The sequence below is a fragment of the Cyrtonyx montezumae genome, unplaced genomic scaffold (genome assembly GCF_038088225.1).
Source record: "Cyrtonyx montezumae isolate F1298 unplaced genomic scaffold, pur_monq_1.0 scaffold_0, whole genome shotgun sequence".
NCBI classification, from domain to species: Eukaryota; Metazoa; Chordata; class Aves; order Galliformes; family Odontophoridae; genus Cyrtonyx; species Cyrtonyx montezumae.
This window is the reverse complement of record NW_027071824.1, coordinates 48,872,014-48,885,355: the sequence shown is the minus strand read 5'-3', so window position 1 is coordinate 48,885,355 and position 13,342 is coordinate 48,872,014. Positions and strand designations below refer to the sequence as shown.

General features: G+C 43.4%; 1 protein-coding gene across 1 annotated transcript in view; it reads left to right on the top strand.

Moving 5' to 3' along the window:
• The first annotated feature begins 4,986 nt into the window (after positions 1–4,986).
• Positions 4,987–13,342, top strand: part of DSE (dermatan sulfate epimerase) — a 31,728-nt gene continuing 23,372 nt past the window's right edge. Inside the window, exon 1 of the mRNA XM_065734585.1 lies at positions 4,987–5,096. The gene's annotated coding sequence lies outside the window, so the exon portion shown is untranslated. The remainder of the gene's footprint in view (positions 5,097–13,342) is intronic.

The following is a 13,342-nucleotide window of genomic DNA, read 5'->3' as shown; positions in this document are numbered from 1 at the left end:
ATCAGAGCCAGGTCTGTTCCCGCCTTATGGCTGCTGCCCTCCCAAGGTGTCTGAGGAGCATGAGTGTTCCCACTCACAGTGGCTGGCCTATGCTTGCTGAGGTTCCTGTCACAGTTCTTCACTCACAGTGAAAACTGCAGGAATTTCTTCTGGTCTGACTTCGTCTGCTGGCCTCAGGCTAAACCAGACTGAACACGTGGTGAGAGGGAAAGAAAGGAAATGTAAAGCAGAGAAAGATGTTTCATTTACATATAAAGAAGTACTGTTTAGGAAACACAGCTGGTTCCTTCCCCTTCCAGCTGCCTACCAGTGTTTTGGCTATGAAGGAGTAAAAGACAGATGTGTAGATGTAGCAGAAGACAAAGGGAAGAGAAGCCTTTGTTGCACTAAGGCATTGTGCCAGTCCATAAATGTGCTGGGCACCTGACAGACCCATAGGAACATCAGGCTGAGAGAGAAATTGCTCTTTGCCACACTGTGTGTGCCAGATCCTGGAAGGTATCTGAGGTAGTTAGGAAAGAGTTCCAGATCTTCAGTTCCTTCTGATTCTCAGGGCTGTTTTCAGCCACTCCTTCAATTATTTGGCTTTGGAGCTGTGTCTGTTTCTGCCCATTGCCTGTGCTGCAAGCCAGAGCCCAAAATCCCTAAGTAGTAAATGGTATGAATCATGCAATACTCTCATAAACTTGAAGGACATAGCAGTAACAACCGAGTTAGGACACTGTCTGGTCCACACCCTGCCTGGAAAAGAGGCCATGTCCAACATTCCCCCACATGGAATTAGAATAAATTGTGAAAATTAAAGCTTCCTTCATGCGACACTAATGCAGCAATGACAGAACCACCAGACAGAGCAGCCTGGAGCGAGGAGGGCAGGGTGAGCGTTCTCCAAGGATGTGGATCTGTGACTCTGCCACTCAGTGACAAGAGGAGGCTGCCCCAGTGCCCTTGTCTTTAGGATTTCAGCTCGCAGAGCTAAGATCAGAAATCATCACAGCTGGACACAAGAGATAAAGGGAAAACAAGGATTACAGTCATAAGGAAATCAATTGTTTTGGAGAATTAGTGAAAGAATCTGAAGAATTTGGTACTTTTCTCTCTCTTTGTTTGAAGAGTTGTGTTACTTAATGGGAAAAGTAGAAGTGGCCCTACATGGAAATTAGAAACTGAACACATCACACAGAATAGGTCTTCAGTGAGAGGGTGAGGCTTGAAAGAAAATCACAGAGGAAAAATAAAGGGAGACAAATTACTGTTACATTGACTTGGGAGGAAGAAAGACAAAAATGACCAAGGCTGCATGTGTGAAACAGAAGGAATGACATTCAGCTTCTCTCTGCAAGCTAGCATCTCCAGACCTTAATAAATGAATCTTTCCCACATTTCCACAGCAACTTAAGAACTAAGAGCTTTAAAATGTATGAAGCGTGAGCAGGCATCTTGTGTCTCCTGCAGAAATTATGAGCCCTACCTCACTGCCTTCATTGCCCATTGTGTCTAAAGCAGTGACTCCTTTGTGCACACAAAAACCTGCCATTGTCGTACATTTCTCTTAGTCACAAAGGCAGCGGGATTTTCGTGTTACTGCTAATACTGTCATTACCAGAAAGGACAAGGAAAAAATAAAGAGCATGTGACATATGAGTTGAACAGTTTCTGACCTGAGTAGTTTTCAGACAATTTCCATGGAACATGCTCTTCACAATGGCCAAGCCAATGGTCTTCAGCTCCAGTAGGTAAATTTAATTCCACTCCTCAGTCTGTTCTGAGCAATGCCATCCAAAAGATCAATGTGCTTTATGTTTCAGTGTTGAATGAGGTAACTTAAGGAAATTATATCTGCAATATTTACTAATCCCAGTGGGAGTTTCCAGTAAAATAAAAGGAACAAATAAAAAGGGCTTATGATTCTTGGGAGCAGAGAGGGAGTGAAAGACATCAGGGACAGAGGCACCATGGCAGTGGAAATCGTACAGTGACACATTAGTCATTTAAACCAGTCCTGGTGTTGCAAGGACGGCTCCAGGGCATGATTCAACACCTCCTAAAGAAATGTCTGAAACTGGTCAGATGAATTCTGTTCTGAAAGTACTTAGACTTCTCTGCATTTTTGAAAGGACTCTAATGTGACCGGATCAGAAGAGGTATGGCAAACCACACTTGGAACATAACCATACAAAAGAGGACTGGAAAGGACCTGGACAGGTTGTGTGGCCATGAGCAGGGTTCCCCTGGCTCTATGGGCAAGTGCCGTCAGACTTTCTGAACTGTTTCTGGTAAAAGCATGCTTAACTATTCTTAAAAGCCTTCAGGGACAGAGATGCCATTTACTCCTGCTAGTTTATTTACCCCTAAAGATACCTTTCTTCCTACTTAGCTTAAAATTCTCTTACTGCAACTTGCCAGCTGCTCCCAGAGGATGTGGATAAGAAGTTATTCTCTTTTTCTCAGCAGCTTTTATGTAGCTGAAGGCTGTTGTCATATCTTCCTCCAATCTTCTCTTTCTTGGGATATTTTTTTCCATCTCCCCACCCACATAATGTCTGCTAGACCCAGGCTCTTTCCCATTTCTCTCTTCTCAAATGATGTGGTGGTTGAAGCAGGGCACAGCAGTCTGAGGCCTTGTTTGCTTAGGGTAGAAGGAAAAGAAAAAGAAAATAAGTAGTCATAAAGCTGAAATCAAACTAGAATGGAAATTTCTTGCCTGCTGGGTTTCTCTTTATGACTATATAAATTTCATTGTATTTATTTAGCCTGACAAGCACCTTATGGGATAATGAGCAGTAAAATGAGCCCCATTTTATACAAGAAGACATAAGGCAGAGGGGCTTTGTGGCTCTCCACCACTGTACAGTTCCACATCAGAGCAAGACCCAAGCACATCCCAACTCATCCTCTGAGAAAGGAACCAGAGTGCACAGCCTGAATGGGAACACAGCATGCCTTGCCCAGGTATTCAAATGTGACAAAGCAGTGTAGTGCAGTTTATCTGAAATACAGATAGGTACTACTAAGAACTGAGGTTTTGAGTTATGCTGTTCAGAAGTGCAAGTTAACAGTGCTGTGTTACTTAGATTCAATACATTTAAATACCTAATTATTTGATGCTAACATATGACTAGTATGTGAATACCCCCTGCTCATCACTTTAGGCATCCCAACAGTTCTGGGAATTCCTGTACAATTTCCCTCTGATCCATGTCTGGCTGGTGGTGGACATAGCTTTCCTCATGCTCATTCATTTTACAACACCAATATTTTACAACCACGTTATCAGTACAGTATGGCACAATACTATTCAAATATAGGTGTTTAAAAACACATCTTCTAATGCTTAATCTCGTGTTTGCATGACTGAAACTGGAGCACTCTGTTCTTGTCAGCACGTCACTACGGGTACAAAGCAAAGCTTCCTTCCAGGCTCTGGCACTACTCTGAGTTTGCAGTAACTGCTGGTGGATCCCAATAAGGCTGTCAATAATCAGGGAAATCCCTCAGAAGGGAAGGATTAAAAATAAATGTATAGTTTCTAGTTTTGCCTAGTTTCTACAAGTTTATTAGTCTTCCTAGAACAGCAGGAAAGCATACTGCCATAAACCATGAGGCTTGTTTTAAACTATCCTCAGAAAATCAGTTTTGTACTGTATGAGCACCTACAGCCCAGGCAGTGATTCAGTAACATCACTGAGGTGATGTTTTGAGAAATCTAAACTCCAGGAGGCTGTTCAGCATCCTGATCTATTGCATGTGCATGTGTTTGTTTGGATCCCAGCCCGCACTCTGAAGTCAATGAAACGTTCTCAGCTTTGTGTACCCAACAAACATTTGAAAATCTTCATTTTGTACTTTTTCCTGGTAACTAGTGACAAAGACAACTGTTTCCAAGGATCAGTTATGTTGTTCCATTTTCCATTACTTTCCCACGTGCCTTCATTTGAGTGGCTGCATAAAGTCAGGATGATTGGCGGGGATGCTGTTGGTGTTTCACATTTTTGCTTGTATAAGATTAAATACAGTTACATCACGTTTCAAAGAGCAGATGGGCAAATTGCTGTTTTGTTTCATTCTGAGGAAAAAGAACTCTGAGGGGACTTGTTTGGATGAGGTGTTCTGTTGGGCCCTTCACTGCAAGAAAGACATGGAGGCCCCGGAGCGTGTCCAGAGAAGGGCAACAGCTCTGTGAAGTGTTTGGGCATGGTTCTTATGGGAAGCGGCCGAGGGAACTGGGGTTGTCTGATCTGGAGAAGAGGAGGCTCAAGGGAAACCTTACTGCTCTCTTTAACTACTGAAAGGGGGCTGTGGAGAGGGGGAAGTAGGCCTCTTCTGCGTAACCAGTGATAGGATGGGAGGTAATAGCCTCGAGTTGCCTAAAGGGCAATGGCCTAAGGGGGTATACTAGGGATAGTATATGGATATAGGGAAGATTTATTCTCAGAAGAATGGTCGGGCTGAAACGGGCTGCCCGGCGAGGTGGTGGAGCCACCGTCCCTGGAAGCGTTCAAGAAACGCTTAGAGACGACACCGAGGGACGTGGTTAGTGGATACGGTGGTGATGGGTCGACAGTCAGAGTCCACGATCCTTATGGTTCCCTTCCAACTCGGGATATCCTGTAATCCTATGATTACGCAGCACTGTGGGATGGACACAGAGCCGTGCAGAACCCGCAGCTCCGACCGTCGGGGTCGGGCGCTCATTTACATGTTTTGCGGCTCCCGAAGAAGCGCACCTCTCTCTCTACCAGGGGCGGCCCGCGGGCGGCGGGCGGAGAGGGGCCGCCTCCATGGCGTGAAGGGCCGGGGGGAGGAGGAGGAGGGAGGAGGACGGGGAGAGGTAAGGAAGGAGGGCGGGGAGGAGGGGGTGGAGCGGGAGGGGGCAGCCGCTTTCTTCCTGAGTAGAAAAACTCCCCTCCCCGCTCCGTGCCCCGGGGCTGCTCAGCAGAAACTCGCGGGCGGAGCTGGGGCCCCCGCCCCGTCCCGTTTCTCCGCTGGGCGCCGCGGGCTCGGGGGCTCCGCTTAGATCTGTACCCCCCCACACGCACACAGCAGAGCCGTCCGCAGGCGCCGAGTGAAGCCTCTCAGACGTGCCCGCGGGAGAGGTAAGTGGGAGCATCCTCAATCGCGCGCCTAGGGGAGGCAGGAAAAGGGGAGATCCGGCCGATGCAACTTCCTGCCGCTTTGCTTTTTGGTGGTGGTTGCTGGAAAAGTCGGAGCGAGCGGTGAGCTCGGCTGCGAGCCCCGCACCGCCGCGCTGTGCTCTCCTGCCCGCCCCAAGAGCACGGCCCGACGGCACCGCGAGCGGCCGCTCCGCGTCTCCCTGTGACATCCCTTCTCGGAACAACCTACTGCTCCCCAGGCTGCCCTTTCGGACAGTGGCAACAGCTGGGAATGAAACGCAAGAATTATTGCTGCGGGATTTGCTCGCTCCGAGGAGATCAATCGCAGTTTCAGTAACGCTCAAGTTTTAAACGCAGCCCAAACAAAGAGGGAGCGAACGTCGGCTGAGCGTTGCCACGCGGTGGTTATCACGCCAACGATGGTCATAACTCAGCGCGGGGTTTGGGGGGAGAGAACAATACAGCAGTGGTAATCAATAACTCAGATCTGTTCGCTGCTCTGAAAGTCTCTCGCTGGGCAGCCCCGGGCACACCACCCCTCATAAAGCAGATAAATGCGCCCGCTGCCTCGCGGAGGTGCTGAGAGCCCTAATTAATTAATTGAGTTTATAACTGCTCGGAGATCCCCGGGTGCATTTTTCAACGGAAGCGCTAAGTGCTACTCCAGCTGGGGGTTCTTGCATTGTGTAGCGCTGCTCGTACGGGTTTATTTTGTGACTTAGGTTAGCTAAGTTTTTAACGGGAAGCAAATAAGTGTTAGTTCTGCGCTGGAACTTTCTTGACTGTAAATTTTGCTGGAAAGCAAATGTACAATATACTACTCAAAGGCACTTTTGCTGGGGAAGAACTGCTAGTGCTTTAACAAAAATGTTTGCCTTTATTTTTGGAAGTATTTGGATACTTAGTATTCAGCGGTATTGCCATAAAAAAAAAAAACAAAAAAAAACAAAAAAAAACATGGTGCTATGTAATGTAAGAACAAGATATGTTTATAAATGTATCTGCATCAGTGGCTCTGTCGCTCTGTATCCCTGTGAGGTCACTTCTAACCCCAGGACTAGGTGGTAAAGTGTATGTGCTGCAAAGGAAGAGCTACGCCAATTGGTTTCCTATGGTAACAGCTGATAGTTTCTAATCACCCAAACGAGCTCAAGTGTCATCACTGTGTATTTTAATTGTTCTAATGAGGTATTTAGTAAATTTCTCCATCACAGTAGAGAGAGAAATGCATTTAATTACCTGGCTAAATGTTAGATGTTCTTTCCGTAGTTTTCATACAGTTATAATAAAGTTGAAGGCAGCTTTTGGCTACTCCTTTATGAGCAGTGACTCAGTTTTGGTACTTTTTCTTTTGGCACTTTTTCAAAAGGGAAAAAAAAAAAGTCTGAATCAGTGGTGGTAGGAGATCATTCCCTCCAACAGGCAGCTGGTGGGTTGCAGAAGAGCATTACCATCTTATTTTCAGGTGAAGAAATGGTCCCATCCGTCAGTGCCTGTCAGCATGAGCCATGTGAGTGGGGTGAAGCAAGGCTTTAAGCGAGGCCATGCAGCAGCAGTGTCTGCACAGGACTGTGACTCAGTTCACACTAAATGCAATCACAGAAGTTTAGTTAGAAGTGAGTCACATTCCTACGGCTGTGTTTGGAAACTTGAACATCTGGCACCCCCATCATACTCCAGCAATGAGCAGAAAGTGATTCAGTTACTACTGCTATTGTTCCTGGATATTTTGCAAGAAATAAGGTTTGTTTGCCCATTTTTTTTTTCTGTAGAGATTAAAAGTATAAACAAGGAAGGAACTTTCTATAACTCTTGTTTCCTAGTTTAGACTTGGCAATCCAAGTGTGAGGATAGTAGAAGATGCTGTTTCTCTTAATTGGCAAATAGGATATCTCAGCAGCAAGCTCATCCTGCCAGTTTGCACTTTCATTCAGCTTGTTCAGATAAACGAGCTTGGTTCCAGTGTTGTAGTCCCAAAGGTGCTACAACACAGTGCCAGTTAGTGTTCACAGCTGTAGCTGTGTCTTTTTTTATGCCTAGGCTTAATATTTATTTGAAAGCCCACCCCTTGAACTGTTCCCTGTTTGGGTGGGTGTGCTCTGTGTCAAAGCATGGAGCGTGACCCAGGGATGATGTTCCAGATATGCACAAGGTGCAGCTCTTCTTCACTGCAATCCAGATCACCTTATACAGACGTCAGGATTCTTTTACTCCATTGATTTAACATTTTCATATGCAAGAACCATGTTACATGTCTGTTAGCACAGTTAATCATGGTGGGAGTATGATGAAGTGTGACAACTTCATTAGCGATACCCCCAGACCCTCATGTGCTGTGCTTTTTCTGGACTCAGTTATTTGCTCAGAGTGGGAATGGAGCAGGGGAGGGGATTAAAGCCTGCCAGGAAATAGGAACTTTTGTTGGTGTGATGTGGGTCCTTTCTCACAAATGCTTGGCCAGCAGAAGATAAGCAGAATCAAGGTGTTGGTAACATGGACCTGACCTATGAGGTCTGTTCATTTTGGGAGTCGCATGAAGGACAGGACACTGGGAATAGCTTCTCGCAGCAGACGTTGACATCACTTTTTCACTGCTGTTGGGATGCAGTCAGGTGTTAAAGCTCAGTCACAGTGAGGCTATTATTTTTACATGGTCTGAAATTACCTTTGTTTGTTCTTCCTTTCTTTTAATTCTCCTCGCTCAGACTCAGAGAGTACCATTGGGACTGGCAATACCCTTGTTTAGAGCAGACAGAGAACTGTAAGGGTTCTGGTCAGTTTTCTCAGATAGGTATTGTGTTTCAGTAGCAGATAAACTCAATTCTAATTGGAGTTCTTTTAGTTCTTGTTTATTTTTTTCATTCATTTTTATCAAACATAGCAAGTATGGAGAATTTTTTATAGGAACCGTGTATGCCATCATAAGTTTTCAATGAAATATTTGCTATAGACATCAAAGTATTTCAAAAATTGTCCAAGAACGTTTCTGTGGATGCCAAGTCACTTTAAAGCGTTTTGTTCAGATCACTGTAACTGTGGTACCTCGCATGTTTTGCTGAAGTGGTACGTAATGTTTTGGTTGACCTGCGAGAGCTATGCCTGCACAGCTGAAGGTCAGAAAAATTAGACTTTATAATCCTAAATTTAAAGATTAACCTGTAATTTAATGGCAGTGTTGAAGCCTACTCAAGAAAACTGGTTACACTAAACACGAGCAGCTAAACTTTGCAGGAGTAGAGAAATTGTGATCTGTATCTGTATTGAAGACTTCTTTCCATGGAAATATAACTGGCACTTCTTATTGTGGCTGCTCTCAGCAATGGTGAAGATAACAGTAATCTCAAAGGAGCTACAGAGCAATATGTTTTATGTTCTCTCCAAGTCTGTACCCTGAAAAACACTGGGTGCATCTGGTGATATTATATATTATAAACTGTATGCTCACTATTTATACATCTGTGTGTCTAGAAACTGAGGATGTAAATGCAATGAAAGATTACTGTAGTAGAGGTAAAACCAGAGTTGTACCAATGATTATGAACAGTACATTGAGTTGAGGTGAGAAGGGGCTGCCAGGTGAGGTGGTGCAGTTGAGGTCCGCAAACACAGAGGTGTTTGTATTTTAGCAAATGAAAGAGTAGTTCTATGTGAATATACATGCCTGAAGAGTAGATATAAATAATATAAAACCAAGTGTTGATTTAAGTCAGATTGTAATCTTTTTAGATTCATTAATTGACTAGCACGTATAACTTTGGTTTTTACCAGTGTTCTTTACATGTCAGTATAACATAAGTCAAGTTGTAGTATAGCTTTGTATGCAAGAATGGATCATTAACAGGATATGGAGACAGTTAAAATGCACTTTGATCCCATAGCAAGCACAGGATGTGATTGCATTCCCACCTGTTGATATGACATTCTATGAAAATGCATAACAAATACAAATACTTGATATCTTCAACTGCTGATGTCTGTGAATAGGTGCAGATGCACTGAGAGAAGGAACTGTGCTTGTAGAACTCCAGCTGTGACATTCACCTCCATTCATCTTGAAGGGCAATTAAAGCAATAAGCAGGAAAGTTTAAAGCTGTCACTTATATGCAGTAGAGGTGAAAAACCAGCCAGTGGACTTGAAACATTTACAGATAGGAGGAGGAGTAAAGAAGGTGACTAATAAAGAGATAGTAGTAGGAGAAGAGAGTAGAAACTAAAGTGAGAGATGGAAAGAGCAGTGTCAGAAGTTTATGATAACTGGCCATCTGAAGCAGCAAGGGAAGCTCCACGGTATGCAGCAGTCTGAGTAGGCTGGATTAAGCACAAGGAGGATTTTTGTTTCGACAGCAATAAAATTGCCTTTCCCCTTTTACACGTATGATTAATTCTTTCTGCCCTCTATTTTTGCCTCCTGGGCATTGCAATCACACAATGTTTTGCAGCTTTTCCTGCGCACTGTGCTTCTGCTGCTTGATCCACACTCAGACTGTGTTCTGGGTAACCTCAAATAATCTCTTCCTTTGCTTACTTCCCATGGTGAGACGCTGTTTCACTTCTGGCTTGTAGGCTGCTTTCACAGGAAACCTTGTGTGGTTCCTGATGCCCCAAACCCGAGTGTTCACACGCTTCCAGACCTGCTGAATGGGGCAGAAAGAGCTGTGCTTCTTGGAAGCTGCTGAAATAATATTCTTTCATGACCCAACTGTTACAGGCTCCTTTGTCCAGAGTTTCTGCACTGTTATGATGATAGTTCTAGTCCCAGAAAACCTCCTACGTGTTAGAATGGTGTAATGGATGGACAAGTGCTTTGCAGATTGACTTCTGGGACATCAGTGGAACAGGCAAAAGCAGATAATACGTCCTACTTGCTTCCATTAGTGCTAGCTTCTGTGAAAAATAATGATTTCTAATTATTCAAATGGCCTTTAAAAATTATTTCAGCTTAGGGTAAAATAAAAAATGCTGGTGCTTTCTGTAAGATTTTTCTGTGGAGGTTCATAGTTTTATAGTCCTTGATGGTAGAAGTGACTGAGCTTTCATTCACTGAATGCCTTAGCAGGCATGTCCAAACTGGTTGCATGTTAGTGTCTTTGCAATGCTGTATATCAGAACTATTTTCCTATTCATTCTAGACAGTAAAGGATGGAATAATGGATCCAAATAAGAGTTAAGAATAGTAATGTTAGTACAACTGAGAAATCGAGAAAGCATTTGTGTATTAAAATGCATTATAAAATAGAAGAAAATTCTAAAATTCCAGGCTGTGGTTTGGGCATGCAAAAAATTTAAATCCTGTTTTTGCTTGAGGGAGAGAAAAGGTTATGCATTGTGTGTGTGTAATCTGTGTTAATTTCTATATATGGTGGTAAAAAAAGATAAATAAGATTTTAAATAAAAGGGCTAAGCAGACAGAGCTTCCGTGGCTGATAATTTGCATGTTCTATAGTGATCTTACAAACATACTTTGCAGTTGCAGTTCTGTCTGCAGTATGGTACAGAATGAGTGCAACCCGTCATGGTACTCATACAGCTGCACGCTGTGCTAAATAGAGCCATTGAATTTTGTACATAGATCAAAGGGCAGGCACAACTTTAGATCTTGACTGTTGACATGATGTCATGGGCTGATAATTAGTTTAGGAACTGCTTCCTTCTGGTTGCCTTCATGGGTTTCAGAGTTACAGCAATTGCTCAGACATGCAAGTTGATGCAAAGTCTCTTTTAAGGTTATTTTAGATCGTATTAGTACAAGTGCAAAGCAAGCACAGAGGTACCTGAGCTATACTTTCTTTATTGCAGATTGAATTCTGAGCTGTCCTGCATTTCAAGATTTAAGTTTTTAAATACTTTTCAGACTATATTGTTATGGTGTGGCAGTTTTCTTACAGTGGAAAAATAAGAGAGGAAGAAACAAAGCAATGTCCCCTGGTGGTTAAAGTTGTAGTAGGTATTTCTCAAGTTGTAAGCAGTGGTTCTCCACCTTCCCAGTATTGTCACTGGAGGGACAGGTTCTATCTGACTGCCCAGAAGGAGCTTGGAGGAAGGACTTCTAGCTGCATGCCAGTCTCCTGCACTGTTTTCCAGCCCTGCAGCTCTGAAAGGGACTCAGTAATACCTGCTGATGTGGGAACTAATAGCTTGGGAGTTAGGACACTGGATTTGTTGTGATCACTACAGCATGCAGATAAGTTTATACTTGATTCCCACCATGCTGTCTGATTTTGCCCACAGATAGGTCTGTAAGTGCAGATTGTGTTCCCATTCTCATTTGCAAAATACTCGGATAAAAACTTGGCGGTAAAACTGATGTTGTTCTACCAAATAACTTTCCAGTTGATACACTCATGGTTTTAAAACATCACTATTTCCAGCTGATAAAATTAATTTTATAGGTGCTGATCCTCCACTGTGAGGATCTAGCTTCAGCAAGTGTAGGCAAGAGCTGTGTGCTGAGACGGTCACTCCTAGCGGAACTGAGTGGGCAGTACTGGTTTGTGTGTGCCCCAACTGTGGACACTGGGGAGGCTTTTGTTCAGTAACCTGAAGAATCCGTATGTAAGCTTTAATCACCAGAAATCCTAAGTGCCAGCTTTGCTGGTCCTGGTTATACATGCTGATGAGATATCATGTCAGAGGTGAGACATGGATGAGTCTTGGGAGATGCTACCAGAGACACTCATGATTCCTTTTATCTAGGACAAGAGCTGTCCCAGTAAAAATCATCCACAAAGTAGAGTGCCACTTCAGAACTGAGATCACAGTTCTCTAAATGTTTTATCTTTTTAAATAATCCACAGTGACAGGGTGCTTCATGGATTGTTGGTCCAACCAGTTCTGTCTTTTGTCCACTGCTCTCCACCCCCTTTCCTGCTCCTTTGCTCTCTCTGCTGGAGCTGTCTTTCGGTGCACAAGCAGCTGGAGTAAACAAGGCCTCTGTTTTCCTTTAGACAGTGTTTATTTGGTGAACCTACTGTGTGTAACAATGTCCAATTCAGTTAGTGGCATCAGTTTCACAATATTTTTTTTTCCCAGTAGAATATCCAGTCATTAGTGTGGATGCAGAGAATGGAAATAGTTAAGATTTAGGGTGGGTTTTTTTGGTTTTGTTTGGGTTTTGGTTTTTTTCCTAGAATAAATGGTGTTCTCTACTATTTTGTTTCTGCTGGCAATGGAGTGGAAATCATGGCAAATGCTTTTTCAGTCTAGGACTGAGTGACAACCCTTCACGGCATATGATATATTAACTTCCGTGGGTATGCATCCTTCACTCTCCTTATTTTTAATACTTTATCAAGTTGTGATTTCCAAACTGAAATAAAAAAAAACCTGCCTTCAAAAGAGGTTGAGTTGCATGATAAACTTGTTCTTGGAAGATGTGTTCAGTAATGATGTAGTGTAATATGAGAGTAAGGAGTTCTTTTTACTTTAAAAAGTAGTATTGTGAGTATTGTGAGTGAGATTTAAGCGATCGGAAGGCCTAAGCTCCCTTTCATTTCAGTTCTGCGTATTGAACAAACTTGTTGCAGGTTCACCCACAACTGGTGAGTTGGGGTTTATGTGGCCAATTATCTGTTCATGTTTGGCTTCATCTGAGCTATGGAGATAATTGTTTTTCAGATACATTTCCAGTAGTCCAATATGCTTCTTTAGGTTTCAGTAGGTAGCTAAGTTCACTAAGGAAACATCAAAATATGGAGTTCAACACATAAACCACTGAAGCAGAATGTGTAAGCTTTATGGTTGTCCTCCCTTTTACCCTTAGGACATTCGTACAGTTGTAATGAATTTTAAATAGTCTCTAAGCATTATTATTCTGGGGCAGGTTCTCCTGTCAAAAATGCATCAGGTTCTTCTGGGGTCTGTAGCATCTCCCACCCGATAGTTTTTGAAGTGGTTTTGTAGATATCTTACAAACCAGTTTAGTTTCTAACCAGTGGCAGTGAGGAAGAGCCACGACACCTCAGAGCCCTGTGGAATTACAGGGAGAAATCAGTAAATCAGTATGGCGTGTGGTCAAGCCTACCCTAGTTTGGGGAAGACCTCAATTTTGCATGTGGTTCAGGGCAGCTCAGTTGCTTGAAGTTGCTGCGGAGCTGGTTTATCAAGGCTCTATCTGTAACCACCTGGTCTGTATTACCCTACTGGCTGGGTTGCCATGCCTGTGAGCCTTTTCATTTTCCATTTTATTAGTCCTGCTTTTAAAGACATTGCAGCTAAGATAACTCAAAAC